The following is a 20292-nucleotide window of genomic DNA, read 5'->3' as shown; positions in this document are numbered from 1 at the left end:
GTTCTTAGTTTCTTTGCATTTGGTTAGAACATGTTCTTTAAGTTCACAGAAGTTTCTTACTACCCACCTTCTGAATTCTGATTCTGTCATTTCATCACACTCGTTCTCCATCCAACCTTGTTCCCTTGCTGGTGAGGAGTTGTGATCCCTTTAAGGAGGAGAGGTGTTCTGGTTTCGGGTGTTTTCATCCTTTTTGCGCCGGTTTCTTCCCATCCTTAAGGATTTATCCACCTGTCGACTTTGTAGTTGCTGGCTTTCAGATTGGGTCTCAAATCTTTCAGATTGACGTTCTGTTTGTTGATGATGAGGTTATTTCTGTTTCTTGGTTTTCCTTCTGACAGTCTGGCCCCTCTGCTGTAGGTCTGCTGAGGTTCACTCCAGGCCCTGCTTGCCTGGGGTTCACCTGCAGCAGCTGTTGAACAGCAAGGGTTGTTACCAGTTTTCTTCTTCTGCTATCTTTGTCCCAGACGGATACCCGCCTAGTGTCAATCTGATCTCTCTTTTATGAGGTGTCTTTTTGGATATATAGGTGTCAGGGAGCTGCTTGAGGAGACAGTCTTTTCTTTATAGGAGCTCAAATGGTGAGTTGTGAGCTCTGTTGCTGTTCATTCAGAGCTGCTGGGCAGGTACTTTTAGGTCTGCTGCAGCTGAACTCATAAACTGCTTTTTGTTCCCAGGTGCTCTGTCCCAGGGATTTAGGGCTTTATTTATGAGTTTCCGTTATGCTGCCGCCTTCTTTTTTTTTTTTCCTTCAGACCTGCGCAGCCCAGCAAGGAGGCCGCCTAGTCACTGTCGGCCTATAGCAGCTTTGCTGAGCTGCTGTGGGCTGCGCCCCGCTGCTGAGTGAACTTTCCTGCAGACCTGATTATATGGGTGTAGTTAGAACTGCTTTGGCGATGGTGGCCCGCCTCTGTTGGGGCGGAGTCTCTGCTGTGACGGGTTGCCTTGGCAACGGCGGGCTGCCTCAGCAATGGCGGGTTGCCTTGGCAATGGCGGGCTGCCTCGGTAATGGCGGACGCCCCTCCCCGACAGAGCTGGACCGTCCCGGGTTCAGCTGCGCTTGCTGTGAAACTCTCAATCCAGAGTTTCTGGTTGCTGTTCTTTTGTGGGGGTGGGGCCAGCCGAGCCTGATCGCCTGGCTCCCTGCCTCAGAGCCTTTTTTAAGTTGGTGATCCAGTCGCCTGTTGAAGAGGCACCGGGGTCTGTTTGTTTTCCCCTGTGGCCACTCACTGCGCTGGCTTAAACAGCGGCACTGAGGTTTGTGGCGCTTTTTTTTTTTTTTTTTTGCCCTGGAATCTACTGTCCTGGTTCTCTGCTCAGTCCCCTTTTTGAACCAGCGTATGGGCGACTTCCCGTGGCTCCAATCACCAGCCAAAAGGGCCCCCGGACCAGTGTATTTTGTACGGAGAACCGCGGCTCCGGGGAGCCGAGAAAGCAGGCGCGCGGGGCAAAGCAGCGGCGCTGGCCGAAACAGCCGCGCTGGCGACCGTGGAGCTCCTCTGCCCGGGAATTTCCTAGTCTGTGGGCAATAAAAACTCGGCGTCCACTCACCCTCTGCGCTTTCACTGGGAGCTGCAATCCTGAGCTGCTCCTAAACGGCCATCTTGGATCTCCCCAAAGTGATGTCTATATTTAAGTAATATTTTTTCTTCTTGATGTGAGTGCATTAAGTGGATAGAATGACTTTATGATGATGATATATCAATATTTATAATAGCTGGAAAGGTTCTGTACTTTTATATGGATGTTTATAAATCTTAAAGTATTAATTTATGTAGCTGGGAAAAGCTACTATTATAAAATGAAGTGCTACAAAGTTACAACATTGACTTCCTGCTGATTCAGAGACAATATAGTCATTTCCCTGAATAAATACCTTGTGTCAAGGATGGAGTTCTTAAAATAATGGATTCATTGTTACATATCACCTACACATATGTATAACCTCAGTGGCGAGACTCTGAGGGTCACTTTACAAACAAGATAGCTGAAAAGGAAAGCAATACATCCAGTATGCATAAAACAAAATTATAACTACATTAAATTTATTGGAAGTCTTCTATTTGAAGATGAAAAAAATGCCATTAAATTGGCTGAAAGGAAAATTACTATTGACGGTGAAGACAGGTAGCATCGTCTATGGTTTGTAATGTTGCTATACAGTTAATTGGAGTTTCAAAATAGTATTACTCTTCTTTAAAGAGATAGACATAGCTGAATTAGGTGTTGCTTGCTGCAGTGAGGATCAAATACAAAAGGAATCATATTTCATCAGACCTAGTCAACACCAGGAAAATAAATAGAAATATAAGAGGTATGCAGGCAATGATTCATTTTGATAATCTGGCCCAAGAGAGACACATAGAGACAGCACACGGATCTAAGCTTCTATCAAAAGACAAATAGGACACAGAGGGTGGGAACTGGGATGACAGTGTAGCAGAGGTCACATCGATTTTCAGCAGTAGTTTTAACATGGATGAGATAACCCTGGACTTTATTTGGCCCATTGTTCATATCCTACCTGTCCCACAAGCAATAAATTTCCTAGTCCTAGAAAAAGGGCCGTAAAGAAGAAGGATTCTCCTTATGACTTCTTATGATTAAGTTTCTGTGCTAACCAAACATGCTTTTCAGACCAAGGTCACATTGCATGTTAAGGTCCATCATAGCCCCCAAACTAGTAGAAGTGTATTATCTTTTAGTTTATGCAAGAGGAAACTGTCAAACTATTCATCAGATGTTTTTCCTTTTTAACTCCTTTGCTACAAAAATGAATGGTAAATTCATTAGATCAATTTCAATCTTGTAATGTTTTCACATCTGAACAGCATCTGAATTTTGCTCAGAATTTAAATAAGTGCACTGTTATGTAGGAATTTACTAGGTAGGGTTGAAAAATCCTAATTGGCAATACAGTTTTAAATGGGCAAGTACTAGAAACACAGAATATTGGTTAAATAAAAGCATGTCTTTCTAACCCCAGGAAAAAGGGCTTTGATTATTTTTATTTAAAAGGCTGATATTCAAAATGTACATATCAAAACCTTTATCAGCACATAGAACATAATAGTATAAACCACAAAGTAAAGATAGGGGAACTGCTATCTAGTCAAGGACATGAGTGACCTCTCCAGTTATTGAAGCAAAGTGGAAACCACTTTTATTAACCCTATTTGTTAAACCTGCCATACTTCGTAATAGCACTAGGGAATCCACTTAGCAAATAAGCTCTTCATTTTAATTTCTTTCTCAGATCCCAGATGAATAGATATAAAAGTTGACAAGAACCTTTGTAGAAAAAAAGATAAATATATATAGTGAATGCTCAAAATAGAAAAGAAAATTAAGTTGAGGCTGCTAGAGACTCTACATGACTCCAGTGGTTATTTTCCCACTTTTTCATGTGGTTAAGTGTTTCTTGTTTCCTCTGGGCTTTAAGGATTGACATACAGGAATATAAACCTAGCCGATTAACCCAGCAGTAGAAAAATGTAGCTATCTGCCAGGTCATCAGTTTTATTCTTCAAGAAAATTATACTTTATTATTTTGAGAACTTTTCTCTAAAGACAGCTGTCCCAAGGGACTCTTTTTTTGTCAATGTCATTATTATTACATTCAGGACAAGCAAGACACCTGCTTCCCTCTAACAAACTGAGGAACAATTACAACAATAAAATGACCAACTGCTGTATAATGTGGCTCGCGTGGATATAAGAAAGGTTACATAGCTTCAATGATTCCTCAAGTGTTGCCACCATCTAATGTGGAAAAGAAAAGCTTGATCCCCAAATTGTTGTATTTCTTTAAGGAAATGAAATAAAAGTAATGCAGATAAATGAAAACAGAAAGCTGGTAGCAGAGGAATAAAGGCCTAGCAGCCTGAGAAAGTGACACAGATACTCTAATACCAATTATGCCTATTTGCTGTGGATCCTTAGATTAGCAATTTCATACAACAAGGTCCTTTATAAATTATGTATTAGCATTCAATCATCTTTCAGACAAAATATTATTCCAATAACAAATATTATGTCCAGTGAAAGGTTTGGGAGAAGTATGGTACCTCGTTCTTGTCATTAAGGAGTGGATACATAATTTAGGAAAGAAAGTGGACACTTAAGATTGAATCTTGTTCATGTGGCATAGAGTGTTATTTGCCTCTAGGAGTTCAAATGAGAGATCACTATAGTTTAGAATGAACCCTCAAAGTAATCTATGCACTCTCTAGCTGAAAGACATTCCCACTGCCCTTAGAATAAAGTCCCACAGAACTTCACATGATATAAAGTATTCTAACAAGAAAAGGTTCCTTCCTCCAATTAGTGTTGACAAAACTGGTTTAAACAATATTTAACAATTTTCCTTAAAGCTAGGATTGCTAGGTACATTACAAGGTGCTCAGTGGAATTTGAATTTCAGATAAACATCAAATCATTGTTTAATATAGTTATGTCCAAAATATTCCGTGGGACATCTTCAGACTAAAAATTTATTTCTCATTTATCTGAAACTCTTATTTCACAGGGCACAGTTTTCCTTTGCTTTTAACTTCCTAAATCTTTTAAAGCAGGACATCTCAGACCTCATCTCACAAATCACCCCTAAAGAACTTACTCATGTAACCAAATACCACCTGTTTCCCCAAAACTTATTTCCATAATAAATTTTTTTAATGATTAAAATGCTAATACATATTAACATATGTCGTATGTTAAGATAGAAAGCAGAGAGCATAATGAAGAGCAAAATACACTGGAGCCTGAATGCTTGGGTTTGAATCCCTGCTCTATGATTTTTATGACCCGGGGTAAGTAACTTAACCTTTCCACGTCTCAGTTTCTTTAGCTGTAAAGGTAGGATAATACTAACACCTACCTCTTAGGTTTGTTATAAATGTTAACGAGCTACTATTACCAAAACTAATAGAATAATTCCTGAACAAAGTAAATGCAATATAAGTGTTTATTAAATAAATTAAATAGTAGTTGAAAATTTACAGAAGTGGTATATAGTCATATATTTGACAACCTAAGCATCTATTAACACCTCATGAAACACCATGTTTGGAAATATACTTCTCTAGGTAACCAGCTTCACCTTAAATTATGCCGCTTTTACTTTCCTAGTCATGAAAGGCCTGAAGAGGCAGGTCAGTGGTTTTTAACCAGAAGCAATTTTGCTCCCCAGGGCACATATGGCAATAGTTAGGGAGATGTTTGATTGTCAAGACTACGTACTGCTGACATCTAGTGGTAGAGGCCAGTGATGCTGCAAAAACCCCCGCAAAGCATAGGAAAGCCCTTCACCATCCCTCCCACATACTGGTTGGGAAGCACTGTTCTTTCCTATTCTCACATAGGAAAATCTCAATGAAAGGACAGTTAACTAGATATCCCCTTCTACAGGTTGAGGATCCCTTATTGGAAAATCCAAAATCTGAAATGCTTCAGAATTCGAAACATTTTGAACTCTGACATTAAACCACAAGTGGAGTAATCCACACCTGACACAATATGGCAGATCACAGTCAAAATACAATAAAAACTTTGTTTCATGCACAAAATTATTAAAAACATTTTATAAAACTACCCACAGGCTGCGTTTATTAGGTGTATATGAAAATTAAATTAATTTCATGTTTAGATCTAAGTCCCATCCCCAACATATTTAATTATATATATGCAAATATTCGAAAATCTGAAAAACCCAAAATCAAAAATGATATGGTTTGGATCTGTGTCACTACACAAATCTCATGTCAAAAATCCTCAGTTTTGGATATGGGGCCTGGTGTAAGGTGATTGGATCATGGAAGTGAAGTTCTCATGAATGAGATCTGGTTATTTAAAAGTGTACGACACCTCCCTGTCTCTCACTTCCTCCTGCTCTGGTCATTTAAGACTTGCTTGCTTCCCCTTTGCCTTCTACCATGATTGGAAGTTCCCTGAGGCCTCCCCAGAAGCCAAGCAGATGCCAGCATCTGCTTTAAAAAGGCCCATTTTCTGGTGAGGAATTCAAGTGGGCAGAAGAAATTTGCATAAGTAAAGAGGAGCTAAAAGTTAACAGCCAAGACAATAGGGAAAATGCCTCAAAGGCATTTCAGAGACCTTCCTGGCAGCACCTTCCATCGCAGGACTGGAGGCCAAAGAGGGAAAAAATGATTTCATAGGCCAGGCCCAGGACCACACAGCCCTGTGTAGCCTCAAAACACGGCTCCCTGCATCCTAGCCACTCCAGTTTCAGCCACAGCTAAAAGGGACCCAGGTACAGCTTGGGCTGATGCTTCAGAGAGACAAACCATAAACATTGGTTGCTTCCATGTGGTGTTAAGCCTCCAGGAGCACAGAGTGCAAAAGTTGAGGATAGGGAGCCTCTGCCTAGATTTTAGAGGATGTATGGAAAAGCCTGGATCCCCAGGCACCTGAGGCAGGGGTTGAGCCCTTATGAAGAATCTCTACTTGTGCTGAGCAGAGGGGAAATATGGAGTTGGAGCCCCCACAGAGTCTCCATTGGGGCACTGCTTAGTAGTGGAGCTGTGGCGGGGAGGGTCACCATCCTCCAGATCCCAGAATTATGAATCCACCACCAGCCTGCACTATGCACCTGGGAAAGCCACAGGCAACCAACGCCAGCCCTTGAGAGCAATTGTGGAGGTTGAATCCTTCAAAGCTGTAGGAGCAGAGCTACCCAAGGCCTTGGGAGCCCACCTCTTGCATCAGTATATCCTGGATGTGAGACAGGAATTCAAAGGATACTTTTTTGGAGCTTTATGATTTAATGACTGCTCTGCTAGGTTGCAGAATTGCATGGGGCCTATAACCTATTTCTCCTGGACAATTTCTCCCTTTTAGAATAGGAGTATTTACTCAACGCCTACACCTCCTTTGTTTTTTGTTTTACAGGCTTATAGGCAGAAGGGACGAGCCTTGTCTCAGACGATACTCTGGACTGCAGACTTTTGAGTGAATGCTGGAATAAGACTTTGGGGTACTGTTGGGAAGGCATGATTGTGTTTTTTAATGTGATTTGCGAAGGGTTGGAGCAGAATGATATGGTTTGGATCTGTGTCCTTGCCTACATCTCATGTCAAATTGTCATTCCCAGTGTTAGAGATGCAGCCTGGTGGACGTGATTGGAACACTGGGAGAAAGTTCTCATGAATGGTCTAGCACCATCTCCTGGTGCTGTTCTCATGATAGTGAGTGAGTCAGTTTTCATGAGATCTGGATATTTAAACATGTGTGGCAAGACAGGCTTTGTCTTCTGCCATGATTGAAAGTTTCCTGAGGCCACTTCACAAGCTGAGCAGATGCCAGCATCATATTTCTTGTACAGCCTGAAGAACCATTAGCCAAGTAAAACTTTTTCTTTATAAATTACTCAGTCTCTGGTGTTTTGTTATGGCAATGCAAGAATAGACCAATACAGAAAACATGTCTGGTCCCAGGCATTCCAGATAAGGGATATTCAAACTGTAGAGAATGTAATAACCTTAATAAGAAAAAAAAGTCAAATACTAATTTAGAACTAACAAAATTCTTTACAAGGTGTGTTTTAGAGTTTTTATGTATTTCATTTGGGATTGCCACCTGCATAATTTGCTCAAATATTATCCTCTTTGTGAAACCTATACTGATCATCCTATTCAAGGCCGCAATTGTGTGACCCTTATTTCTACCCCATTGAGATGATTTCTTTTGTCCTGTAGAATTTAGCAGCATTTAATATACAATCTCATGTAATTATTTATTATTGTATTAAATATTTTATTCCAGTACAATTTAATCTTTTTGAGATCATTGACTTTTTTCTGATGTTTATTTGTTCACTGTTGTGTCCTCAGTATCTAGAATAGTCACTATCATGTGTCTAACTATAACCTTTGCAGTGATATTGGATGTGCAGACTGGGAACCTTAAAGCCCTGCGAGATTTCTAATCATCAGATTGATTCCACTATTTATTTCTATTCAAAAACACAATATTGTACATGAATATAGAATTTATTTATTCATTTATAAATATGTGGTAGAATGAAGGAAGAAAGGGGATGGAGATAAAGAGTGTCTGGTCAACTCTTAATCTCTCCAATAAAATAAATGATTACTATAATCCACAAATATTGTGACAAATTGAAATTTTACAATTTTGAAACATAGCTTGTATAGTTGTCACAGAACGCCTAGTATAAATTTACATAGCATAGTCCTCTGAGCAAAACATCTTAAAGCATAAACCTTTCTGTCCCACACACATACTTTCCCATCATCTCTGAGAGGATCTATTATTATATCAGAGATAAAGCAGACCTGACTGATTTTTTTTGGAGTAACTCTATATTTTGTAGAGCCCAGAAATACAAAAATGCTGAGGTTCCAGAAAGAGACTAGAATTTGATCTAAAATCTGCAAAGAAAAACAAGAATTTCTGATATAAACAATCAAAAAGCACCAGAGGCGTGTACAAGTCCCTTCTCCAGAAAACCAGCCTAGGTACCTCTGTGTAAAAGGCTGCACAAAATATAACATTTTATGAATGCCGATTAACATTATAACAGTTTGCATCAAAAAATGTCAAACAATAGGCAGGATTGGGAATGGCATAAGGTAGAAAGCTGCTGTTTTAAAGAGATGTGTTTGGGATAGATGGAGGGGGGAGGGCACATATTTCCATAAATTAGCTGACCCTTCCTGGTGATAATGTTTTGTCACTCTGGCTGATTTGAAAAATGGTTTTTGTCTGTAATCCCAGCACTTTGGATCACGAGGTCAAGAGATCGAGACCACCCTGGTCAACATGGTGAAACCCCGTCTCTACTAAAGCTACAAAAAATTAGCTGGGCATGGTGGCGCGTGTCTGTAGTCCCAGCTACTCAGGAGGCTGAGGCAGGAGAATTGCCTGAACCCAGGAGGCGGAGGTTGCGGTGAGCCGAGATTGCACCATTGCACTCCAGCCTGGGTAACAAGAGCGAAGCTCCGTCTCAAAAAAAAAAAAAAAGAAAAAAGAAAAAGAGTGGCTTTTGTACCTTCCCTCTGAAATCTGTTAGGAGTATGCCAGTCATCCTTGTCCCTCAGTGGCAGTTTTCAACCTGACTGTGTCTAGTCAGCCCTGTTGCCCAAATTCCTCAGGATTCTAATATAGGGTCTGCTTTTAGAAGTCTTACTGGGGGCTCAGGCATCTGGCTGGCTGAAGAGTCTGTAAAGCAGATTTCTCATTTTGCTCCCCTGCCAGGAGACATCCAGTCTTTTTTAATCAACCAAGAAAGAAACCTCCTTTTTAATCTGGCACAAATCAGGAAGGGAAATTTACTGTTCTAACCTGGCAATTCAGGTGCCAAATTTAAAAATCTCTGCTTTCAAATTTGGTTAGTTAACTGATCTGAGTAGAAAGGGTCAATGGAAGGTATAAGGGAGCAGGTTATTCATCCAGCACTTTAGAGCGTAGTTCTCAAACTTTATCATGCATCAGAATGAATTGAAAGTCTTTTAAATACACATTCCCTGCTTCCAGAGTTTCTTACTCAGTAGGTATAGAGTCTGACAATTTGAATTTCTAGTAAGTGTCCAATTGATGCTAAAGTTGCTGGTGTGGGAATCATACTTCCAGAAAAAATCATTTTAATATAAAGGGCTATATAAAGGTGAATTTTTACTACAGTCACAAGATTATTAATATTGTTTCCTAACACAATATATTTTTAACTAGTTATTTTTCAAATTTCAAAAAATCATTTCAAAAATGTTACCTAATTTTAAGTATGTATCACCAAAGCTTCTAGGAATTGAATAAAATTAAAGATGTACATCAACCAGTCTGTTTTATAGATATAGAGGTTCTGAAAATTAATTTACACTGCAGAAAAAAATTCATATTGGGCCAATTTGTAACATAGATTCAGGAAACAAAATAGTAAAAAACGTGAGCCTATACAAGTAAAAGGAAAATATTTTTCTGAGAATGAATTCTATGGATTAGAATTAGATTTACTTGTATCCAAGAAAGGTAGAAAGAAGATATTTCGAGATGATTAAGGTTAAAAATTAAAGATAATTAAAAATCAGAACGACACTATCACAGATAATTTGGGAAAGCAGTCTATATAACAATTCACAATTTTTCACCTCTTATTAAACTCTTTCATGAGGACTCTGCACTTAATTACACAGATTTGACATTTTTATCAATATGAACACTAATAAGTACGCAATTATACCTGTTTATAATCTATGCATATTCATATTTTCATGTTACCACAGTACCAATTATGCACAATTCTATTTTCATTAGCCATCACCTTCTCTTGCTCATGCACACAATCACTGAGAATATATACTGATATTTTAGTCATAGCTAAAATATGGAGGCACTGGGCTTGGTACAGTGGCATGCATCTGTAGTTCCAGCTAGTCAGGATGCTGAGGCAGGAGGATCACTTGAGCCCAGAAGTTTGAAGCTGCAATACACTATGATCATGCCTCCAAATAGCCACTGCACTCCAGCCTGGGCAATGCAGTGAGACTCCACCTCTTAAAAAAAGAAAAACAAAAATGAGGCACTGAGGCATCATATGTTTCATACAAGCAATTAAGGGTTTTCCTGATAGATGAGTCTTGATTTCGTAATTACAACACTGCTATAAACCTCCTTAACTCAAAATCACCCTAATTGTTTATTTTAGAAAGTTGAATTTTATTTAAAATATATATTAAATTAATAAGGCAAAGCACTGCAATTTTGACATTTTTTTGCGCTGTGTAATATAGACATTAAGATAATAGAAACTACTGTGGCCAGGCACGGTGGCTCACTCCTGTAATCCCAGCACTTTGGGAGGCTGAGGTGGGTGGATTACTTGAGGTCAGGTGTTGAAGACCAGCCTGGCCAACATGCTGAAACCCCATTTCTACTAAAAACACAAAATTAGCCAGGTATGGTGGCAGGTGACTGTAATCCCAGCTACTCAGGAATCTGAGGCAGGAGAATCGCCTGAGCCCAGAAGGTGAAGATTGCAGTGAGGGGAGATTACACCACAGCACTCAGGCTGGGCAACAGCGCGAGACTCCATGTCAAAAAACAAACAAACAAAACTACTGCTTCTCGCCTGAAAATTTCTTAAGTTTTATCAAGGAAGTTGGCATCTATTAGTAATGCTCAATTTAACAACCTTTACCAAAAGCGCAATCCTAGTTTTAGATGTTGTCTATTGCCATGAAAATTTGTACCATCTTGCGGACACTCTTTTTTGATAATAATAATAAAACAATTCATAACATATATCCAAAGAAGAAAGGATGGCTAAATGCCAGTATTAGAACACATGAATGTGCCATTTTGTTTTGTGTTTTAATGCTACCTCTTCCTCATCTTCATTTCTAGTTTTTGGGGCCTGATTCAACTTTATTTTTTTCTATTTCAATATTCTCACATTAGTTAATGACTTTTATCAGAAACACTTGAGTACCTAGTTGTGCATTGTATTGTGATGTAAAGCAAGGTGGCATCAACCGAAGGGTGTGGTGGTGATTTCTTCTAGTAACTATTAGACAAATACGATTTGTCCGTAAGACAAAGAGGAATATTTTCAAAGATTTTTTAATTCATTAGAAATCTTTCATAAATGTATCATGCAGTTGAAAATAAATGATTATACAAAAGTTAATCATCTAATGCATCCCTTTCTGATTCTGACTTACTTCCTACGTCTGCATTCTTCTTATAGCATGACAAACATTACTGAATGTCTCTGTGTGTTGGGATGTTACACAATGTCCCTATTTATAGAATACAAAGATCTACCTCAGAGGATTTGTGGGAAGTTTAAAAGAAAAAACTCAAATACAAAACACTTAGCATGGTATTAAGCATACAGTTGGCCCTCAAAAAGATGAGCTACATCTGAGGCGATGCTAGCCTTCTAGATCTGGAACATTCAAGAAAAAGAAGTGCACTGAATATACATTGATTCCAAGATTTACCCTATAAATTCATTTAAAAAACTTACTCTGGTAAATTGAGTGAAGAATTTTCTTAATCTGTCAAGAACTAATTAAGGTATTATAGCATTGTATTTTGTCTTCCTAATAACCACACAAAAGAATAAACCTGCAATTCTGTAAGTGAACTCTCTCAGATTAGTTCTAAGGTATTTCGAGCCTGAAGTCTTCAAAGTACCTGAGTGGTTTGGGTCGACCCCCCCACCCTGCTTTGGCTCACCGTTCATGGGCTGCACCCATTGTCTAACCAGTCACAATTAGATGAGCCAGATACTTCAGTTGGAAATGCAGAAATCACCCACCTTCTGCACTGATCTCACTTTGAGCTGCAGACTGGAGCTGTTCCTATTTGGCCGTCTTGCCAGCCACCGAGTTGCATTTTCCCTTCAAATTTAATTTAAGTTGTATATTTATCCCCATGGAAACCTGCAAGTTTAAGCTAAGTGTACTTTCTACTAAGAATATAGAAAAAGGGGGACAGTTTGGGGTCTGGCTGTTGGGAAAGTGTGGCCTCAAGACAGTCTGGGAAGATGCTAGTGGCAATGATTGAGGAAAGTGCCTTCAGTTTCAAAAAGTTGCTAGATCAGTGCAAGAACCAAGAGTTCCAGGCTTTTGGAAAAATTGCTACAGCCCGTGTATGGTCAGCTTTTAGCTTTTTTTTGCTCCACAATGACATGAATAACCCAAGATATGTTTGGTTAAAAAATACCACCTGCTATAAAATCTTCAAATTCTGAAGATTTGGGGGAACTTGCTCAGCAGGAAAAGGAATCTGGCAGAGAGATTTCCTTGGGATCTATACAACCGTCAGTGCTCACCAGTGGCCCAAGGTGTTCTAGCCAATTATGGAAGCACTTAGAGATACAACAAGGAGATGATCCGTTGCCCTTGTCTCAAGCGTATACCTCAATAATCGCTGATGATTTTGCAGCCTTTGTTGGATGTCCTGTAGAAGAGGCTGTGAAAGGTGTATTAAAACAAGCATGGCAAGCTGACTCCACTATAAGAATAGCTATGCCCAGAGAGCCAATAGCAAGGCCCCTGGATGTTTAACAGGTTGATTCCCTTGTCAGAGCCAGTTCCAGTTCACCCAATCCCCAGTGAATAGCAATTATCCAGACCGACAGATTACGTGGCTTTCCTGTATAACTGATTTATCACCCTGAGTTTAAGATTCACCTGCAGAATCCTGTATATTGACAAATATAGAAATGAAAAGTTTTCCTTTTTAATTTGTTAGATGGATGAAGCACCCTACCATTCCTTACGATGTTATAAAATACACATACAAAGTACAATGTTTTATGTGCATTTTGTCCTTAAACATTATGCTGAATAATTGTTGAAACAGTCCTTGTTTAGTAATATTTAACAGTCTGGATGGAGTCTGTCAGTATTATGGCAGTTAGTTTGTTTTTTAGTGACTAGTAAAATAGGATTTCCTGTTTCTTATAGAACAGTGGTCTTCAACTGTCTTTTGCCTGTGCAGTGGCCCCAGCACACACCACACTCTTGACTGTACCATTTTTGGATAGTTGTAATGATTCATTTGGAGTTTGAGGGTAATATCTGTCGTGCTGGGGATTACGATTCACCCTCTTTGGAGACGATGCTCTCTTTTCTCCCCAACTCCTGAGAGCCACTAATGTAAAATATAGAAATATGTCTGAGGAACAACAACAACAAAAAAACATTTTTATACTAAACCAGTTTGTTAGATGTTCTCCAATACTGTAAGTACATCAATTGCCGGCAGTGGAGGGCTTGCCATAAAAATGTGACTTATTTAAGATGTTCATGAGAAGTATTCAGTTTTATTATTTCCTTTTGTAAGATGGGAAAAGTTAAGTGTGGAATGCATTATATGGAGAAAGAAGTGACTAAGATACGTGACACACTTTGTACAACTATCTTATGGCCTGTTGATTACTCATAATCTTGATCCTTTGGTTCAAGGTCTTCCCTTTGCATAAATGCTAAACAAATCTTTCATTTTCTGTGTGACACCTGTCTGAATATTTGACGTTGCTGTTTTATATCTTCGTGTTAAAACAGCCCTTAGTTCATTTATTCTGCATTTGTTTAATAAATATTTAAATGAAAAAAAGAAAATATGAAAAATCGATCTTAAATTTTTACCAGCAAATTTGACCTTATTTTATTAATGTTAAAATTCTTTTACTTACTGTTGTTACAAATATTTATGGATCCATATGGAATAGCAAATGTTGAAGCAAAATTCTCTGTACTACTGTACTCATAGCCAATGATATTTCTTTAGGAGAAAAAACATTTTTAAGATTTACTTCACATGAAGCCCTACAAAATTCAATAATTAATATTAAATGCAGTTGCTTAAAATTTTATGTTTTTATGAATGTGTAAATATTATGCACTCAATAACCAGAGAAACTCTGCAACATGAAGAAAAGAAAATAAGGGGAAATTAAATGTAAGGTCTTTTGATACTAATATCTTGTAATCAGACAGACAAAGCACCGAAAATTTCCATCCTCAATTCCAATTCTATGAAGTTGGTATATTTTTATGAGCCATTTATTTGGATAAAGTGCTTTAAAAATCAACGTTGTAACATTTGAATCCCATAAAGTTATATTCAGTTTAGTATTATATCTTAGCTATTTCTGTATTTGTACTGAATCTGCCTTCATGCTTTGCTTTGGATAACCTTAAAGAACATGCCTCCATCATCTGAACAGCTATATCTATTCACTTCCATTAGAGATTTTAACTTTCTTAATTGTATTTGATTACTAGGGAAGATCACTTTGCTCACTGCCTCGTTGTCCATTGTCACCTCCCCTCCATTCATTTCCCATGTGGCATTTTTCCAGTGTCAATGGCTAAATACTGGATTTTTAACATGGCATTGAAATTACCTTCTGTTCTTGCTTAATGACAAGATATTCTATCATCTTATCTCTAGTTAAAATACCTATATTAACAGATGATGAAGTGCATCACAGCCTATGATTCTCAAGCACAATCAATATCACAATTTCTAGGGAGAATTTACTAATAATCCATGTAACCATCTAACCTTACCTACCACTAATTCTGACAGTTGGCATATTTTTTTAAAAATTATAAGGGTGAAAAGCAATGCAATATGATATTCAAGTTTGAACACTTATGTGTATTGCTTTATTGCCTCTGCTAAAAGTTTCCAGAAGATACTTTCTCATCTGGATACTCACAACATGTGTTGTCTTCCTCGATTCGCCTAGAAAATTAACACTGGTTAGAAAAATTCTATTATTGATGTCTCATAGCTTTTTAAACATTGTCAACCCAAACCTTTGAAGCATATATGGGTTGCATTTTCAGGTCTCAGGTAATTATCTCTTATTTGCTTTTCAATGGAATAATACATGTTGTAAGAGAACATTTTACCATCATGTTTTCCTGTGCTTAGACTTCACAGATGTTATATTCCATATCACCGCCGAAGTCAAAAAGTGTAACACAATAGTGGTAGTATTTCCACAGATATAAAATACTCCTACTATAATTAAGATATAAAATAAGAACAATTACTCAGGTCTTCTGTAATAAAAGAATAACTTTAAAACTGTGTTACTCTTATAATAATACTAACATTCCCATTAGTACTGTGTCATATGCTTTCAAAGCTGTATACCCTCTTCAAATGGCATGGTGTCTTTTTGCAGTACTGTTTGAGTCCAAGCAGATACAAGGTTTATACAGAATGCATCTAGGGAGCCATAAAACTGGTGGTAAACATATTTCTCCATGGTATTTTAGTACTTTAAAAAATTCAATCACAGGGAAAAATGTTTTGCTGTAAATATCTTTAAAGCTTTATACAGGCAATGGCTTCCTACAACACCAGTTTAAATAATTTTAAGAGTGAGAATAGGTCTTATATACCAAAGCTCACATTCTTCAAGTTTCTTTGAATTTTATATGTCTTGCTTTTGATATTTAGAAAAGATTTAAGTACAATGCACTTTGTGTGCTAGTATGGCAATGAACAATCAGCCTTCCAACTTGCAGTGTGACAGTGTTTTCCAAAATGAATCCAGGAAATACATTTCTACTTCAGCTTAGGTTTTACTCTTTCTGTACAAGGTATTGTTTGATGACTATAATTTGGCAAATAATAATGACATATTACATGCTCAATGTTCTTTACATGTTTCTGCAAGTTTTGAATGAGCCAGAGTAGAAAAAAAAGCCTCTCAAAGTAGAAAATATTAGAGTTTAAATTAGAAGCAAAAACAGTTCAATGATAAATTCAGAATTTTTGAAATTGAAATTTGGAAATATTTGTTTTTGTTTTTATGATCTTCCTTGCTATTACACTTTGCCTTCTAGTGAGTCCTCAGAAATTTTATTTATGTTTGTGAAAGGGAACTCATCATCACTGGTCATTAGAGAAATGCAAATCAAAACCATATTGAGATACCATCTTACTCCAGTTAGAATGGTGATCATTAAAAAATCAGGAGACAACAGATGCTGGAGAGAATGTGGAGAAATAGGAAAGCTTTTACACTGTTGGGAGGAGTGTAAATTAGTTCAACCATTCTGGAAGTGTGGTGATTCTTCAGGGATATAGAAATAGAAATACCATTTGACCCAGCAACCCCATCACTGGGTATATACCCAAAGGATTATAAATCATTCTATTATAAAGATACATGCACACATATGTTTATTGTAGCACTGTTGACAATAGCAAAGGCTTGGAACCAACCCAAATGCCCATCAATGATAGACTGGATAAAGAAAATGTGGCATAGTGGTACACATCTGTAGTCCATGGAATACTATGCAGCCATATAAAAGGATGAGTTCATGTCATTTGCAGGGACATGGATAAAGCTGGAAACCATCATTTTCAGCAAACTGACACAGGAACAGAGAACCAAACACCACATGTTCTCACTCATAAATGGATGTTGAACAATGAGAACACATGGACAAAGGGAAGGGAACATCACATACCTGGGCCTTTCAGGCAGTGGGGGACTAGGGTAGGGATAGCATTGAGAGAAATACTTAATGTAGATGATGTGGTAATGGATGCAGCAAACCACCATGGCACATGTATACCTGTGTAACCTGCATGTTCTGCACATGTACCCCAGAACTTAAAGTATAACAATAAAAAATAAAGTTCACATGTTAATGTCTTAAATCTCTAGCTTAGGCTTAAATTATTTGAGCTGGGGACTATGACCTACTTATTCTCTTTTTCTTCTGCAGAAGCTATCATTTTGCCTTATATATAGTAGACAACCAATAAATATTTGTTTTCTAAATTACATATGACAGAAAGTCATATGAACATTGAGATAAGCTAGAGCTGCCTAGAGAGCACATATTAAGGCTTAGAACACAAAAGCCTAAAGGTAAATAGATTTCTAGACTGAATTCCTAGAAACTTCCCATGATCCTTAATTTAAGAAAACAGCACTCAACAGGTTCACATTCATTCTGTGGTTGAAATGGGATTGCTCAATATTGTAAACATGTCAGTGGTCAGAAAGCCAGCAATTAGAAGAGGATTTGAGGTATTGATTCACTGCTTATCAAACCCATATTCCCTAAATCCAAAATGAATGGGTTTCTATATGTGGAAAAGAAGTGTATGATTCTTCTAGCATTACTGGAGATAAATTCTTTAAGTAGTATTCTATGCTTAGTGTGAACTTGGTTCTTACTCTCTGAAAGTTAATTACCAAATTGTTTTATGTCCTTAGTAACAATATGCTACAGCTGACCCTTGGACAATATGGGTTTGAACCGTGTAGGTTCACTTACACACAAATTTTCTTCCACCACTGCCACCCCTGAGAGAGCAAGACTAACCAGTCCTTTTCCTCCTTCTCAGCCTACTCAACATGAAGACAGTAAGGCTGATGACCTTTATGAGGATGTACTTCCACTTAATAAATAGAAACTACATCCTCTGCTCCTTATAATTTGCTTAATAACATTTTCTTTTTTTCTAGCTTACTGTTTTGTAAGAATACAGTATATAATGCATGTAACATATTATATGTTTTAGCTGACAATTTATATTATCAATAAAGTTTCCAGTCAACCACAGGCTATTAGTAGTTTTAAGTTTTTGGTGAGTCAAAAGTTATACAGGTGGCCAGGTATGGTAGCTCATGCCTGTAATCCAAGTACTTTGGGAGGCTAAGGCAGGAGGATCGCTTTTGGCTGTGAGTTCTAGACCAGGCTGGGTAACATAGCAGTCCCTGTCTCTATATTTTTGAAATTACCCAGCCATGGTGGTACACATCTGTAGTCCCAGGTACTTGGAAGGCTAAGGTGGAAGAGTCTTTGAGCCTAGAGGTTGAAGTGGCAGTGAGCTATGATTGCATCACTGTACTCCAGCCTGTGCAACAGAGCAAGACACTGTCACAAAAAAAAAAAAAAAAAAAAAAAAAAAAGTTATATGTGAATTTTTGACTGGAAGAGGGGCGGGTGGTGGTTAGTGCCCCAACTTCTGCACTGTTCAAGGGTCAATGATATTTACAATTTAAAGTAAATTTATTCAAGTTATAATATTTAGAAAAACAGAATTTTAAATTTGTGGATTCTAATCTCTTGTGTACTTGTTCTTTATTATATACAATGAATATAATTTAATACTGAATGCAGTACTTTCAAAAAAGACTAGCCGTAGTGGTATACAACTTGAGTTGTGTCTATGCATACAACTTTTTGTTGAACCATTTTGGTGTAAAACATTTAGCAAATATAAAGAAAAAGAAACCAAACCAATTATCTTGCAGAGCTGACGTCCTTTCAGATTGAATTGGTTGTCCAATTCAATTTTAATGACCAATCTCTCTATGTGTGAATACATGTGTGTGATAGTCAAGTGCTTATAAAACTTAAAGTTACCCTCTCCATTTCTACCAAGAAAAACAGTACACATATGAAATGTTTTTCTAAGCAAAATAAAATAATCTCTATAGTACTGAAATATTATCCAAAATTGAATTACAATCGAGAAATTCAATTATTAATTGTAATTTTCCTTTGGTTAATTGCATTCCTCCACCTTGTCAAAATGTACATCATTGGGAAACAGGTGACATTTATTTCTATTGCCTTAACAAAAAGGTAATTTTATGAGTCCTTTTGGCATCATATTTTATATAGAAAAAATGTTACCTCCATGCTGTAGCATCTCCACACACAGGAAATGCATTTACAAACAAATGTATGGTATTTAACCATGTTTTGTCTTCTACTCTATTTTGTACATGGTAATAATATAATAAAACTGATTTCTAAAAGGTTCATATACAATAAAAGCCCTGTTGCCTACGTCTGTATTCATCACTGACATGTAACTGTATGGTCATTTGTGTATATATAAACGCGCAGGCACACACAATTATAAATCTTGTCATGAATGTAATTGCTTTTCTCAATGAATTTCCATGAAATAAAACACAGCTAATGCCTCCCACTTACCATTTCTACTGAAATTATAGTTTGCAGCTTGTAGTGGGAAAGCACAATGTAAAGGATCTGAACCATGGTGTTCAGAAATGCCATTGATTGTCTTTATTACTAGAATAACAAACCCCCCAAAATATAATAGCAAGTAATATGATCATTTCCCTTGCCAGTACCGTTAAACTTGGCAGTGAACTACTTCAAACAGCTAAGAGTGTTAAACATTAGTTCAGTCTTAAGCAGATTTGGCTATTTAACAGCCAAATATGCACTGCAGTCTATCTGAATGTTAAAAGCACCTTTCAAACTTAATTTTACAGAAATCTTAATGACCAGAACAAACTATTGAAGGCAAAAAGAAAAGTAATTATTTCAACAGATGAAAGGAAACAATAAACGAATGTTCATGTTTTAAAAGTGGGGCTGTGACTTCTCTTTTTTAAGGAAATGTTTTGAGCCCAAAATATGATGAAGATACTTAAGCTACTGTTTACATAGGGATTATTTCTACCTGTGAATATAATTCTTGGAGAGGAGGGAATTAACAGCTTTTCTAAACCTGAGTTACTAAGTGAAACACCAGAAGGATATTTGCTTTCAAAAGTGAATTTCATTAGTTTCTTTTTTAATTTTTGACTTTTATGTTTTTGTGTGTACATAGTCTTTGTACACAGTTGGTGAGAATGTAAATTAGTACAACCACCGTGGAGAAGAGTTTGGAGGTTCCTTAAGAAACGAACATTAGGGCTACCACACAATTCAGCAATCCCACTACTGGGTACATACCCAAAAGAAAGGAAATCATTAGTTTGTAAATGCTTACTTT

The 20292-nt window shown here is 37.4% G+C and overlaps 1 protein-coding gene and 1 pseudogene across 4 annotated transcripts in view; one reads left to right on the top strand and one right to left on the bottom strand.

Moving 5' to 3' along the window:
- Nucleotides 1-20292, bottom strand: part of DACH2 (dachshund family transcription factor 2) — a 660631-nt gene that overhangs the window by 29034 nt on the left and 611305 nt on the right. The window lies entirely within an intron of this gene.
- LOC116536851 lies at nt 12318-13228 on the top strand (annotated as a pseudogene).

Source organism: Sapajus apella, unplaced genomic scaffold (assembly GCF_009761245.1).
Source record: "Sapajus apella isolate SASKATOON/1434 unplaced genomic scaffold, GSC_monkey_1.0 scaffold104, whole genome shotgun sequence".
Taxonomy (NCBI): Eukaryota; Metazoa; Chordata; class Mammalia; order Primates; family Cebidae; genus Sapajus; species Sapajus apella.
Note: the sequence above shows the minus strand (reverse complement) of the source record. Positions and strands in the feature narration are given on the sequence as shown.